Below are 15,825 nucleotides of genomic sequence, written 5' to 3'. Positions count from 1 at the left end.
GATGTTTCTCCTAAAATCTCAAGCCTTTTCGACACCGGACCTCAAAACCTCCAAAAATTCTCAAAAAGCGTGGATATTAGCCTTTAATTTTGGAATTTTTTGACTTTTTTTCGCCCGCAAATAAAAATTGTCGAAATGTTTAACATGGTCCCTTATACCCTCCGAGAGTCCAAATAGGTGGGTGGAACCATCCAATTTGCCTTTAAACGGCCAATATAACGGTTTACAACTTGCACCGATTTCATCAACTAAAGCCTACCACTAACATTTATGACAACATATAATGATCATTTATGGTTCCAATCGGCATTATATGACCCCGAGATGTATACCCTAAAATCTCATTTCTTTTCGACACCGGGCCCCGAAACTTTCGAAATTTCTAAAAAAGCATGGATATTACCCTTTAATTTCTGATTTTTTTTACTTTTTTCGCACAGAATAAACATTGCCGAAATGTTTTCCATGGTCCCTAATACCCCCTAGGAGTCCAATTGGGTGGGTGGAACCATCCAATTTGCCTTTAAACGACCAATGTACTAGTTTACAACTTGCACCGATTTCATTAACTCTAGCATACCACGAACATTTATGATATCAAATAAAGATCATATATGGTTCTAAACGCATAATATGATCCCGAGATTTATTCCCTAAAATTTCAAGACTATTAAATACCGAGCCCCGCAAACACTAAATTTCTCAAAAAGCGTGGATATTCGCCTTTAATTTTTGAATTTTATGACTTTTTTTCACCCGGAAATAAAAATTGTCTAAATGTTTACCATGGTCCATAATACTCTCCCAGAGTTCAATTGGGTAGGCGGAACCATCCAATTTGCCTTTAAACGACCAATTTACAGATTTAAAACTTGCAACGATTTCATTAATTCAAGCCTATCACGAACATTTCTGACAACATATAATGATCATATATGGTTCCAAACTAGGGTGTTCAAAAAAACCCGACCCGATTGTCCCGATGACCCGGTAGATACCCGATGGGAATTTTAGGAGAAAAAACTAATTTTTCGGGTCGAGCACCCGACCTGGGAAACTGCATTCTATCCGGTTCGGGACATGGGCCGCATTTTTTTATTATCGGGAACCCGATTACCCGATAATAAATTAAATTTTTTTAAAAAAAAAATTGTAGGGAATTATAGGTACTACGCAGTGGAAATAATCATGAATCATATTCATACAGTACCTAATCTCAAGATCTAATGCATAACACATAAAGAACATATAATCGTACCTTTGAAGCGTGATTCCACGTGCGATCGAACAAGAACATTGGGAGATAAAGAACCTTAAGCGTGAATCCTCTACTTGGTCCACGGGCACAGATTAAGACCTCCACTAATGCTAGTTAGTTGCAATTGAACCCTTCAATTGACCTTCTATGGAGAAGTGCGAGCAACGAACCACCATGAACCACCACGAACCACCACACGCGCCACCAAGGTGGCTGGCCGTACAGACGAGGGGAGGAGAGAGAAAGCCGTGAGTTAGAGAGAGGAATTAGGGTCTTTGGGATTGGTTGCCTTGATGTCAAAATACACTGTGTGTGAATTATGACTGCTTACAAGAAACCCTAGGCATGGATCTTATTTATAGATATCATCTCTAAATAAGAGCCCATGTCAAAAGCCCAAAACCTAATTCTCATCTAACTATGCTAGCCCAATCCATTTCATGATTAGTTAGTTGCTCATGAGGCCCATTAATAGGCCTCTTACTTGCTTAACCCAATACCCTTATTGTGTGACCTTATAGGATCCATTCTAGTAGGCTTTGGACTATTTGACTAGCCCAAAGATCATTGATCATAGTCTAGCAACAGATAATGACGACTCAAAAGAACGAACTTATTATCTCCATAATAGTGATCCTTGATATATCTAGTAATTGCACTTATCGAAGATACAATTCATTCAATCTCCCACTTGTCTGAGACAAGTGCGCAATATTCAAATTCCTTAAGTCAATGTGTGTCGATTTGATAATATGATTGCATCTCATGTCGTGATCATATTAATCTACAAATCTTTTCTTGAAAACTGAGTTAGAATTACAAAACAAATGATTACTATGTAATCCATTTGAGCACGGCCATGCATTTTCTGAATTCTCCCTCTTCAAGGGGCCAAGACACATTCCTATTTAATAGGCAGACTCGATCCAATATTGTAGAAACCAAGGCTCCCACTCAAATCATGAGGTAACCAGGAAACACCCTTTATAATCTCCAGTTACGGGAAGACGTTTGAATGTACACAGTTACATCAATCATTGAATGAAATCAATGTTCCACTCATGTCAAAGGAATCCACTAATATATCCGGAAGTTCTATACTTGAACTTCAAAGTAGATCTATAGTTCGATCATGCATCATTCATGCATACCCATATGATTGACCGAGCTTCACTACGCTCCTATAGCCCATGAAACTGCGCTATCCAATCAATCTTATATGCTAGTCAAATTTATGAAATCATTTATGTCCATTTTAATGATTCCGAACTAGGAACTTAAATAATGTATGAATTTAGTTCACCTGTGGGGTTTCATTCACCAGGTTATTTAAATAAATTAACCTGATGAGCCCATCAATCCATAATTATTTTGGACATTTTATTTAATCTTGAAATCACGATTAAATAAGATTGAAACTTTGTTTTAATTGATAAACATAATTCTGCAAATGAATGTATTACAAATGTAACTTGTTTTTCTCCAAAAACAAATACAACTTCTAATTACATCATTTGCCTCAATCCAGTTTCATTAGCATGTTTCTCATGCTTTGGAAATGGAAGGGGTTTAGTAAGTAGAGTTCTTGAGACGTTCTCATAAACATGAATTTTGCAATTTCTAAATTTAATAATCATATTCATCTCCATACATTAAGAATTTTCCTTCGCCCTTTTGCAAGGAACTTTGGACTTTCTAATTTGTATTCCAACGTTATATTGGATTTTGATTGAAATCTATCATCACTTGTTCTTAAAAACATGTGAATCAAATAGACGAGTATAGTCCATGACATGCATGATTCATCCTTTGCAAACTGCATAAGGATCATCACTCAAGACCTTAATTTCATCAACCTTTCTCAAAGTATTGAATCATAAGCATTGTGCCATGTTACATGGGATTTAAACTCCTTTCAATATAATGTTGAACCTTATAAGAATCTTATCAATATAAGTTCCTTAACCAAAATCAAACATCAATCAAAACCTATCTCTATAGATTTTGAATCCCAAATGTACTCATCATTCTCTTCAAGGTTTTTCATACAAAATGCACTACCCACCACTTGACTCTTCAAGCAATGAATAATTTTCTCTTTATACTAGACCAAGAAGACTTCATAGCTCCAACTAAACATTTTGTACACACAAGACCTTTTCTTCATTTTACGAGAACATCAAACAATTTGATTAACTCAAAATTAAGAACACTAACTCCATGATGCTATGCATCCCTAGGATTATTGGATCTTCAAACTTTTGATTGTATCATATACAAATCTTCTTTCATGAACAATTTCAATAAAGTGTTTTGAAGTCCATCTACCATATCTTATAAGGTAGTAATCACTAAAATATCTTTAATAGATCTTTGCAACATGACTAATATAAAGTTTTCATCGTAGTCATAGTCATACTATGAATTAGTTGAATCCTTTAATAAGTCTTTGCTTTAGTTAGAAAACATTTTTCTTTCTTGTCTGTTTTGCTTATAATGGGTCTCACCCAATTAGGCAAATTATTCAAGTGTCATACACTTGCTTACAGATTTAGAATCTATTTCAGATTTCCTGGTTTTTAAACTACTTGGAGTTATAACTTGTCAAATCATCTTTGTTACTTGCATAATCATCATGTTCCAAAATGAATATTTTAGAACTCTTAGTCAATATGAAATCATATTTCTTTGGCTAAGTTTTACATATGCTAGTCATCATTGTGGGTTTTTATGCAACAATTGAAACTCATACAACAACTTTGTTTAGTTTTCACTGAGAAACAACAATTGAGGATGTGCACTTGGAATGTACTACCTTCGACACATGGTTATTATTCTCATTACACTTAATGAGACCATGCGTTGTCACTTGTAACATGAGGTGAATCATGCTCATATTGTTGCTTTGATTCGATTACTTCTCAAATTTCTTCAAGAATTTCGAATTAGCTTTTCTTGAACTCTTTCAAGGCTCTCAAACTTTTCGAGATTCTTATACTCCCACTTGCCTTTTTGAGGAGGCACTTTTTAGCATAGGGTGAACCAATCATGGTTTGAGCCATGTTTGTTTGTTGCTTTTCTCGAACTCTTTCGAGATTTGTACTACTCCCACTTGACCTTTTGGAACAATTTCCATAAGGGCATCTACTTGAGCAACAAACATTTTGTGCTAAGTATGATTTGTGTAGTAGTACCCCGTGCTCTGTATAGGAATTGATCGTGCATTAAACGATTTAATACAACTTTTATTCCTTGCTTTGTAGAAAAACTTTATAAGAACTCTTCTTATCCATATCACATATGAAACCTTTGCTACATTTTGATTTGCCCTATGTTTCTTTGTTTAGTTTTGTAGATTATCTTAAAAGTATATCCCTTGAACAATGGTTGGAAGATAGGTAATTTACATCCATTATAAAAATATATCTTATATAGATTGATAGCTCCCTTCATAAACACTTCACAAGGTTTTCTTTCGGTGTTTGTCGTAAAACGATTTCACAACTCTTGGATGTTCATCAAGGTCTTGGCTTAAATTCTCATTATTACGATCATATCGCAATACTTTGAATGTGTTGCCAAGTATATGTATTGACTTAAATTTTCACAATTACAATCATATTGTAATGCAATCATTATCTTGTCAAGTTGATACTGAACTTCATACTGAACCTTTTAAACATTTTCAAAATTTTCATACTTATGCTTCAACTAAGCACATGTGATCATATCACAAATGAAGTTTCATTGTCCATCTCTAGCCTTTGAACCATTGGTTTTCTTACATCGATATGTATTCAACCTTGAGTTCTCATCATCATTTCTCTAAATGGTGACTTTGTCAATAATTTCAAATTAGAATGATATTTACATATATCAATGGATTCATAATCCGATGATATTGAAAGTCCATCCCTTTGGATCTTCCGCATGCAATGTTCATTTTCATTCGAATTTAAGACATTTTAGAGACAATTCATATATAGAAATGGTTTAATTATTTCTATCATATAGAACTTTGAACCTATTTAGCAATCTCAAAACACATTATGACTCAATGAAGCATAGAATAACATTTATTCCACATTTTTGAATCTTCGATGCTTATTCATTACTAACATTGAATGGTGCTTTGATAATGGCAAGAATGAATAACATTTATTTATTTCTAGCCAATAACAAGGTAAGGTGAAATATAGGTTCTACTTGTAAAGTTGCAACTTTTGCTTCCAAACTTGTAGATTCTATATGTGAAGTAGCAACATTTGCTTCTAAACTTGTAGATTTATTTCTCCTTTAGCCATACTTCTTCATTTAGTTCAACCTCATTCTCAATGATAGAGAACTAAACAAGACATCATATGTCCAAGAAGTAGTAGCAATGTGCTAAATCAATTTCTATAATTTACTTCTTAAATTGGAACATTTCCATTCTTTTACCTTCCAACTATATGAGGTAGTTTCTAATCAATTGGAATTGGTCCATTTAATTTTTAACATTTGTTGTTCATAACAACTTTTAGCGTATAAGTAGTTCTAGGTTTGAGAAGTAGCAACTTGTTTGCATTTCTTGGCACATAACTTCTTAATGCAATCCTCATATATTCCTAAACCTTTCCTATTTGAGCCATTTTAAACACTTCTCTTAGGTTCAAAATGATGCTTTGCTTAACTACTTTAAGCACATTTCATGATTTCGCTAAGTCTATTTAATCATCATCTTAGCAAAATTGGTATATAGGTTTATGGATTATCTTTTAACCTTTTGAGAACGTTTCTCAACTTTATTTTCAATCGAGGAGATTATATAATAATAAAATTAGAACGACATAATACTTATAAGTAAACGCAAAATTCAATTATGTTTAATAAAAATTTAAAGTGCCATAAGCGAATTAAATTGGCAACTTTAAAACATTTATTCAATTTTAATTGATCCCTATTGAATAGAATGATTCCAAGATCCTTTATTTGTGCAATAATTGACCGGACTTTGGCCCTACCATCAACTATTACATTTTCAAGGTGAGTAAACTCTTTACTGATTACAACTCTTTGTAATGCTTGGTTGAATAATAACCATCACATGTTTAATTATTACCCTTAGCTTCAAGGTTTTAAACTCTTTAGGTAACCTTGTTGAGTATAACCAATCAAAAGTGTAAAATTTTTTTTACCCCCACTCCCCTAAGATATAATATGACACCCAGCTTTAGCATGACCCATCATAAATATCGAAAGTTTCATCGGATTTTTGATTGGAAAAGCTACCTCAATATTACTGGGACCTAGATTCATTATGTTGTGATTAATAGTGAACTCTAGCGCATCATCACAAAACATCAATAAAATCTAACATGCATAATAAACTGAATGCATAAACAAGACATAGCATGGCCCACTAATCCTAAGAAAACCAATAAAGTAAATGCTCCCACTTGAATCATCATGGATCTCATCCACCTTGCTCCTTTGGGCCTTCACTTCATGGGTTTCTTGGATTAACTGCAACCTGTAATTTTACTCTATTCTATCTACTACTTAAATAAAATGAAATAAAATTACAAAAATACTTCATCGGTATGTAGACCGTACTTAGATTACAAAAATACATCACGATGCGCAGATCGTATTTGGCAATCTATTGGGCCATACTAGTCATTATATAGCAGTAAATAATATCATATATTATAAAGTGCCACATAATAAATCACTCATCATGATTTCCTAAACTACAACATCGAATGATCATATTAAGGAAACATGACATCTAAATATCTCATATTTTAATTATTGCAATTAGATAATATCATATATTATTCATGACCATCAATAAATATCATATATTATAAATTAGTCATGAGATAGAATCAAATCTTATTTTAATCTTTAAAAGATAAATCATATTTATCCTCAAAGATTATCCTAACAAAGTTAGGAAATTCTATCCTAATTACTAGCCAATCACAAAATTTTAATCAATTATTGTCCAAAAATAATTATGGGATAATCACATTATTCAAATCAATCTTTATCCTTTTGGAATATGCTCAAAATATTCTAACAAACTCTATCCAAAATTAACAACTTTAATTAAGGATAATTATCAAAAAACAACTTTTGAAATTTGATTTTATCTCCAATGTAAAATCAGATTTTATCTTGAAAATACTTTTTTTTAATAAAAAATAATTTAATAAAAAACAATTTTATTTTATTTTATATTTTTTTTGAAAAATTGGGAAACACCGTGACTTGGCTTGCTGCCAGTCACGTCCCAACCACCGCAGCTGCAGCTGCAGTCGGCCGTAGCCCAGCTGCAGCCACATCCAGGCACGCAACCAGGCAGAAAAGCCCAGCCACTTGCGTATGTTGGCTGCAGCAGGTGGCAGTGGAATAGTTCCACTACGCTGCTGCAACCAGTCCGCCGCTTGCGCCTTTCTTGTTGCATCCTTTTCGACCACCTGAGCAGCCGCCGCGGCCACCTGACGGTGGTTCATCCACCCAGCCACGGCTGCCCCTTCCCAAAATTGTTTTTTTTTTTTGATTTTTTTGTTTTTGAGAGTTTAATTTAATTAAACAACTTTTGCAAAATTAAATTAAATTAGGTCTATTGAATTAAAACATAACATTTATGCCTAATTCAATTTTGAAATCAAATTCACAATTCAATTTCAAATCTAGGGTTCTTCACAAAATTAATTCAATTTTAATCTAACTCTTAAATTAAAATATTGATTATACCAAAAATCATATTTTATGTATCAAATCAATCTAATTAAAATTATGAAGCATAAATTATTCGAAAATCATCAAAATTAAGCACAAAAATCAAAATTTAGGGCTTTATTTCAATTAAAAAATTTCGAAAAAAACTAGGGCTAAATTCAGATTTTGCTAGAACAATTGAGCAATTAAATCATATTTAATCATATCCCAAAAATTAAATCTCCGTTTAATATAAAGATTGAACCATAATTAATTATTCTCCCTCCTAATTGAATTAAAATTGTGGACTATCAAAGAATTATAGTCAATATGCGTAAATGCAATAAGCTCTCTGATACCACTGTAGGGAATTATAGGTACTACGCAGCGGAAATAATCATGAATCATATTCATACAATACCTAATCCCAAGATCTAATGCATAACACTTAAAGAACATATAATCGTACCTTTGAAGCGTGATTCCACGTGCGATCGAACAAGAACATTGGGAGATAAAGAACCTCAAGCGTGATTCCTCTACTTGGTCCACGGGCACAGATTAAGACCTCCACTAATGCTAGTTAGTTGCAATTGAACCCTTCAATTGACCTTCTATGGAGAAGTGCGAGCAACGAACCACCATGAACCACCACGAACCACCACACGCGCCACCAAGGTGGCTGGCCGTACAGACGAGGGGAGGAGAGAGAAAGCCGTGAGTTAGAGAGAGGAATTAGGGTCTTTGGGATTGGTTGCCTTGATGTCAAAATACACTGTGTGTGAATTATGACTGCTTACAAGCAACCCTAGGCATGAATCTTATTTATAGATATCATCTCTAAATAAGAGCCCATGTCAAAAGCCCAAAACCTAATTCTCATCTAACTATGCTAGTCCAATCCATTTCATGACTAGTTAGTTTCTCATGAGGCCCATTAATGGGCCTCTTACTTGCTTAACCCAATAATCTTGTTGTGCGACCTCATAGGATCCATTCTAGTAGGCTTTGGACTATTTGACTAGCCTAAAGATCATTGATCATAGTCTAGCAACAGATAATGACGACCCAAAAGAACGAACTTATTATCTCCATAATAGTGATCCTTGATATATCTACTAATTGCACTTATCGAAGATACAATTCCTTCAAAAATCACCCTCAAAAGTTAGAAAGGCTCAAACTAGGGTTCTCATTCACAGTTTCACATTTTCTCAATTGCCTCTCTCTCCGCCGCTCTCTCTCTTCCTGTCTCTCTTCCTGTTCTCTCTTCACGAAATTAGGGCTCAAATTCACGGATCTGCCTTCCTTCTTCCTTGAGTTCCTTACGGATCTGCTCTCCTTCATCTTTCTCTCTGTTCGTCCTCCATCCCTTCCATCTCTCTGTCCTTTGTCTCACTCACACCGTCACACGGTTGTCGGCCTTCATCAACCCAGAAAAATCGAAGCACCACAAGAAGCACCACAAGATCTCACGTCGTCCACCGCAACAGCAACCGCAAGGCAAGATCTAGCCATCGTAAACAACATGATGGGTCTAATTTCATACTTGATTTTGAATGAAGATGTTCATTTGTACGAAGTGTATGTGATATGTTAATGGTGGTTTCCTACTTTAAAGTATGATAGAAGCATTACAACTTTGCTAGTATTCTTTTGTTTATACATTAGACTAGCATGAAATCGTGAATGCTTGATAGTTGATAATTATGGAGTAGTATTCTGCTTGTATTTTTTTTCATTATTAATTTTTTTTTTCTTTTGGTACAACAAGGTCATGTTCTTTTCATATATAAAAAGCACAAAACATATATGATAGATTGGCAGACATGTCTTTGTAAATTATGTTGTTTCAATTGCTTATAATTTAATAAAACTCACATGAAATTGATAAAACTCGAAAAACAGGAAGTTTTTAAAGAAAGAAAAATTGACGAAGTTATTAGATCCGGGTACCCTATGTCCCGAAACCCGGGTACCCGAGATATTCGGGTCGGGAAATGGGACATATTAACAAGTACCCGGAACTCCGGGTACCCAGGTATTCGGGTACCCGAAAACCCGGGTACCCGGATTTGAACATCCCTATTCCAAACGACATTATATGACCCCGAGATGTATCCCATAAAATCTTAAGGTTTTTCGACAACGAGCCCCGAATCCTCCAAAATTTCTCAAAAAACTTGGATATAAGACTTCAATTTTGGAAATTTTTTTTACTGTTTTTCACCCGAAAATAAATATTGATGAAATATTTACCATGGTCCCTATAACCCTCATGGATTCCAATTAGGTGGGTGGAACCATCAAATTTGCCTTTAAACGGCAGATTTACCGATTTACAACTTGCACCGATTTCATTAAATAAAGCCTATCACGAACATTTATTACAACATATAATAATCATATATGGTTCCAAACGGAATTTTATGACACCAAGATGTATTCCCTAGCATTTCAAGACTTTTCAACACCGAGACCTGAAACCTTAAAAATTTCGCAAAATGCATGGATATTAGTCTTCAATTTTGGAATATTTGACTTTTTTCGCTCGAAAATAAAAATTGCCAAAATATTTACCATGGTCCCTAATACCCTTCGAGAGACCAATTGGCTGGGTGGAACCATCCAATTTGCCTTTAAACGGCTAATTTACAGGTTTATAACTTGTACCGATTTCATTAACTCAAGCCTACCACGAACATTTATTACAACATATAATGATCATATATGATTCCAATATATATTATATGACCCCGAGATGTATTCCCTAAAATCTCAAGGATTTTCGATACCCAGCCTCGAAACCTCCAAAATTTCTCAAAAAACGTGAATATTAGCCTTAAATTTTGGAATTTTATTACTTTTTTTTCTCCTGTAAATAAAAATTGCCGAAATGTTTACTATGGTCCCTAATACGATCCGGGAATCCAATTAGGTGGGTGGAACCATCCAATTTGCCTTTAAATGGCGAATTTATCAATTTACAACTTGCAACGATTTCATTAACTCAAGCCTACCATGAACATTTATGACAACATATAATGATCATTTATGGTTTAAAACAGTATTATATGACCCCGAGATTTATCCCCTAAAATTTCAAATCTTTTCAGTGCCGGGCCCTAAAACCTCAAAATTTTCTTAAAAAGCGGGGATATTAGCATTCAATTTTGGAATTTTTTGATTTATTTTCGCTCGAAAATAATAATTGCCGAAATGTTCACCATGGTTCCTAATACCCTCCGGTAGTCCAATTAGTTGGGTGGAACCATCCAATTTGCATTTAAACGGCCAATTTACTGGTTTACAACTTGCACTGATTTCATTAACTCAAGCCTACCACGAACATTTATGACAACAGTACATATAATGGTCATTTATGGTTTCATACGTCATTATATGATCCCGAGATGTATCTAATAAAATCTCATTTCTTTTCAACACCTGGCCCCGAAACCTTCGAAATTTCTCAAAAAGTGTGGATGTTAGCCTTTTAACTAAGGAATTTTTGACTTTTTTTCATCCGGAAATAAAAATTTCCGAAATGTTACCATGATCCCTAATACCCTCCAGGATCCAATTGGGTGGGTGAAACCATCCTATATTCTCTTAAACAATCAATTTACCGGTTTACAACTTGCACCGATTTCATTAACTCAAGCCTACAACGAACATTTATGACAACAAATAATGATCACATATGGTTCCAAATGACATTATATGACCCCGAGATATATTCCTTCGAATTTTGAGGCTTTTAGACACAGGGCCCTGAACATTCCAAAATTTCTCAAAAAGCGTGGATATCAGCCTTCAATTTTTGAATTTTTAGACTTTTTTTTTTTTGCCCGGAAATAATAATTGCCGAAATGTTTACCATATCATGGTCCCTAATACCCTTCGGGAGTCCAAGTGGGTGGGTGGAACCATCTAATTTGCCTTTAAACGGCCTATTTACCGGTTTATAACTTGCGTCGATTTCATTAACTCAAGCCTACCATGAACATTTATGACAACAAATAATGAGAGTATATAATTCCAAACGGCATTAAATTACCCTGAGATGCATCCCCTAGATTTTCAAGACTTTTCGACACCGGGCCCCGAATCCTCCAAAATTTCCCAAAAAGCGTGGATATTAGCCTTTAATTTTGAAAATTTTGACTTTTTTTTCGCCCGAAAATTAAAATTGCCGAAATATTTACCATGGTCCCTAATACCATCCGGGATTCCAATTGGGTGGGTGGAACCATCCAATTTCCCTTTAAATGACCAATTTATTGGTTTACAACTTGCACCGATTTTATTAATAACACAAGCCTACCACAAACATTTATGACAATAAATAATGATCATGTATGGTTCCAAATAGAATTATATTACCCCGAGATGTATCCCCTAAAATTTCAAGACTTTTCGACATCAGGCCCTGAAATCTCCAAAAATTCTCAAAAAGCATGGATTTTAGCTTCAATTTTGGAATTTTTTGACTTTTTTCGCACGGTAATAAAAATTGTCGAAATATTGGAAAGGAGTATCATCCTTAAATTTAACAGTTAAATGTACTTCCTCCGTTCTTTATTACTTGACCCGCTTTGACTTTTACACTATTCATCACCCCTCCTTTGACCGTATTTGGTGAATAATATGTAAGGAAAAATATATTCATGTATGATCTTTTTGGATTCATCTCAATAAATACTATCATAATATATAACTTTTATAATTTTTACTTATGGAGAATTTAAGTTATTGATCGTTAAAGTTTTGCATTGGCAAGCGTGATAAAATAAACAGGTCAAGTAAAAAAGAACAGAGGAAGTAGTATATATATTTGTTGTATGGTCAAAGGAGATAATTATATTCCTAAATTATAGACTATAGTTCCCTACTATATCAATAACTATATACTAAAAGACACACCAGCAATAACATGTGTCGTCTCCTGGCGTGTCTTTTAGTTTTGATTTTTTTTTTTTTTTTTTTTGTTTTGGTTAAAATTTATAATTTAATTTTTAATAAGATAAATAAAGATTGGCTAAAATGTAAATTGCCTTAATTGTACTAAATTAATATAGCAAGAGTTTATTTTATAATAATATGACATATATTGGAACTTTACAACCGTGCATTATTGCACGGGATCTAACCTAGTTGTCAAATATATTGTAGTCAAAGGAAATAATTAGCTTGATAAAAATTATAATTATCTATTTATAGTTAGTTGAACCCGAATATAACCTGACTTAAATCCGAGAATGACCCAACTTGGAATGACCCAACCTGATTATAACCCGCAAATTATTGACTTGAACCGAACCCGAGAATGACCCGACTTGAAAATGACCCGACCTGATTATAATCCGCAAATTGTTCACTTGAAACGAATCCGACTCAAACCCAAGAATGACCCAACCTGATTCTAACCCGCAAATTATTGACTTGAACCGAACCCGAGAATTGTCCTAACCCGTTTTAACCCGTGAAAACCCGACCTATTGTTCACCCGACCCAAATGTAACCGAACCTGTTATTAACTCGACCTAAACCCGACCCAAACCTGACAAGAAGTACGACCCAGCATGACCCGACTCAAGCATGATCCAACCCAAACCCGACCCGCGTAGGTTATGGAATAAATCTGTATTAACCCGATCCGAAGTGACCCGACTTGTTTACCCAAATTGACAGCTCTAGTTTTAGTACCAAAACTACCACAACACTCCACAATGTTTATGGGACCAAAGATCCAATAATTATTTGAAATCCCAAAGGTCCAACAATTAATAAGCTAGATTTTTCTATATTTCGACTTGCATCATGTTATGCATGGCTCATTAATTTAAATTATGTTCCAGTCCAAAGTATGGGCTAAATATTTCCTTTGCCTCTTCAGTTGTATAAAATGATAATAGTAACATAAAATGAATTGATGATTGTTTGTATGAATTGTAAAAATATTCATCATATTTGCTCCCTATACCAGTTTATGCTATAACTAGACACTGGTAATTGTTGGAAATTATCTAATATACTGTTCTTCTCGAAGCTTATCCTTCCATGTCATGGAGAGGACTCCATTTTCTCTGCCTGGGGAAAGGGGGTTTCTTTGACACCCAATCTGCCTATGACCACCTATGGAAAATCTCCCACCCCAAATCTGCTGATACCCCTTTTAGCCACTCTTTCTGGAATCTGAATATTCCTCCATCTAACAAATTCTTCCTGTGGCTATGCCTTTGGGATAGGCTTCCTACAGCTAATCATCTCAACTCCATGCAAATAATACCCTCGGGCTTCTGCTGCTTCTATCCTACTCTATAGGAGACAAGTCTCCATATCTTTAGGGACTGTCCTAGAGCCACTGAAATCTGGAACATTGTCCAGCCTCCCCCTCTAAACTTAAACCTTAACTCCAAGGACCGGTGGGATGCCAACCTCGGAAATGCTAACCTGCATCCTTTCCTTAACCTCCTCTGGAGTGAGTCCTTTGCTCTCATCTCTTGGAGACTATGGCTAAGAAGGAATTACTGGGTGTTTAATAAGAAATCAGTCAGAACCGATATCTGGGCTAAATCTCTTTTGCATCTTGCAAATCAACTTAGTTTCCTGGGTCCCTCCTCCATTCCTTCTGTTCTCTCTTCCAATATCCCCCTCCCATCTTTCACCCATCATAACCTAAATATCTGTGTGGATGCCTCTTTCATACCCCAATCTCTGGAAGCCGGTTTAGCCTGTATCTGTAGAAGCAAATAGGGTCAATGGATCAAAGGAATTGATGTGCATACTTTTGCTACCTCTGCCTTGATGGCTGAAACTTTAGCCATTATAGCAGCTATCTCATGGGCTGTCTGGGAAAAATGGAAGATGTGCAGATTAGCTCTGATTGTTTGAGGCCATGATGATATGGAAAATTATTATGCTCTTTGCAGGGACCTAATCTCAAACGCAGGAATAGGAAGGCTGAGAAAGGCCCAAAGGAAAGGAGTGTGGGAAGCGGATGTGGCAGCCAAGCAAGCTGTGTTGGATCTACCTCTTTCTTCTAGCAGCCTACATGCTGAGATGTCTATTTTAAGTCCTTTTGTAATTATTCTGCAGCCCCCTGTGGCCCAAACTAATGTCTGTAATAGTTTTAACGCTTCTTTTGGAACAAACTTGTTAACTCTAACTATCAACTTGCTGCTACGCAGCAACCAGTAGGGGCAGGAAGCTCAGAAACTTATCAACCACCTTGACTAACAAGGTGTTTCTGTATTTTTGGCATTAGCCAAGGTTTAAAACTTTAATACATTTTGTCCCTTCCTGCCAAAAAAAAAAACTTATATTACATCGCAAATAATAAAAAAACTAGCATAGTGCCCGTGCGATGCACGGATTATAAATTTAATCAAATTATTAAACCCGTAGGAAAAATAAAAATAAAAACAAAGGTAATTCATTTACTATTAAAGGACTTGTACTAATGATCAATAAAAAAAAATTAAAGGAACGTTATTTAAATAGTATTTTATGTTATTTGAATTTCTTTTAATTTTTTATAATGTTATTTTATAAATTGAAAAATAATTGAATAATACTCCACATAGCTATATAAGAAGTGGACTAATTTATTTATATCTCCCGTTGAGAAAAAACTAAAATTTTCTTATCATACCATCCGCATCAGTAGCTACAATCAATCTAATATATACATGTTTTATTTACCCGTCGCACTCATTAAATCTATAGACACAATAATAACCTTATATTTGATCTACCAGAACATATATTTTCCTAAGTTAAGCATTGTGCCAAAAACTATATATTATATAATAGTCATATATATAACCAACAGCTGATTAAATATAGTATACGAC

The sequence above is a fragment of the Chenopodium quinoa genome, unplaced genomic scaffold (genome assembly GCF_001683475.1).
Source record: "Chenopodium quinoa cultivar QQ74 unplaced genomic scaffold, ASM168347v1, whole genome shotgun sequence".
In the NCBI taxonomy this organism is placed as follows: Eukaryota; Viridiplantae; Streptophyta; class Magnoliopsida; order Caryophyllales; family Amaranthaceae; genus Chenopodium; species Chenopodium quinoa.
The sequence above is the reverse complement of the archived record's forward strand: the minus strand, read 5'-3'. Positions refer to the sequence as shown.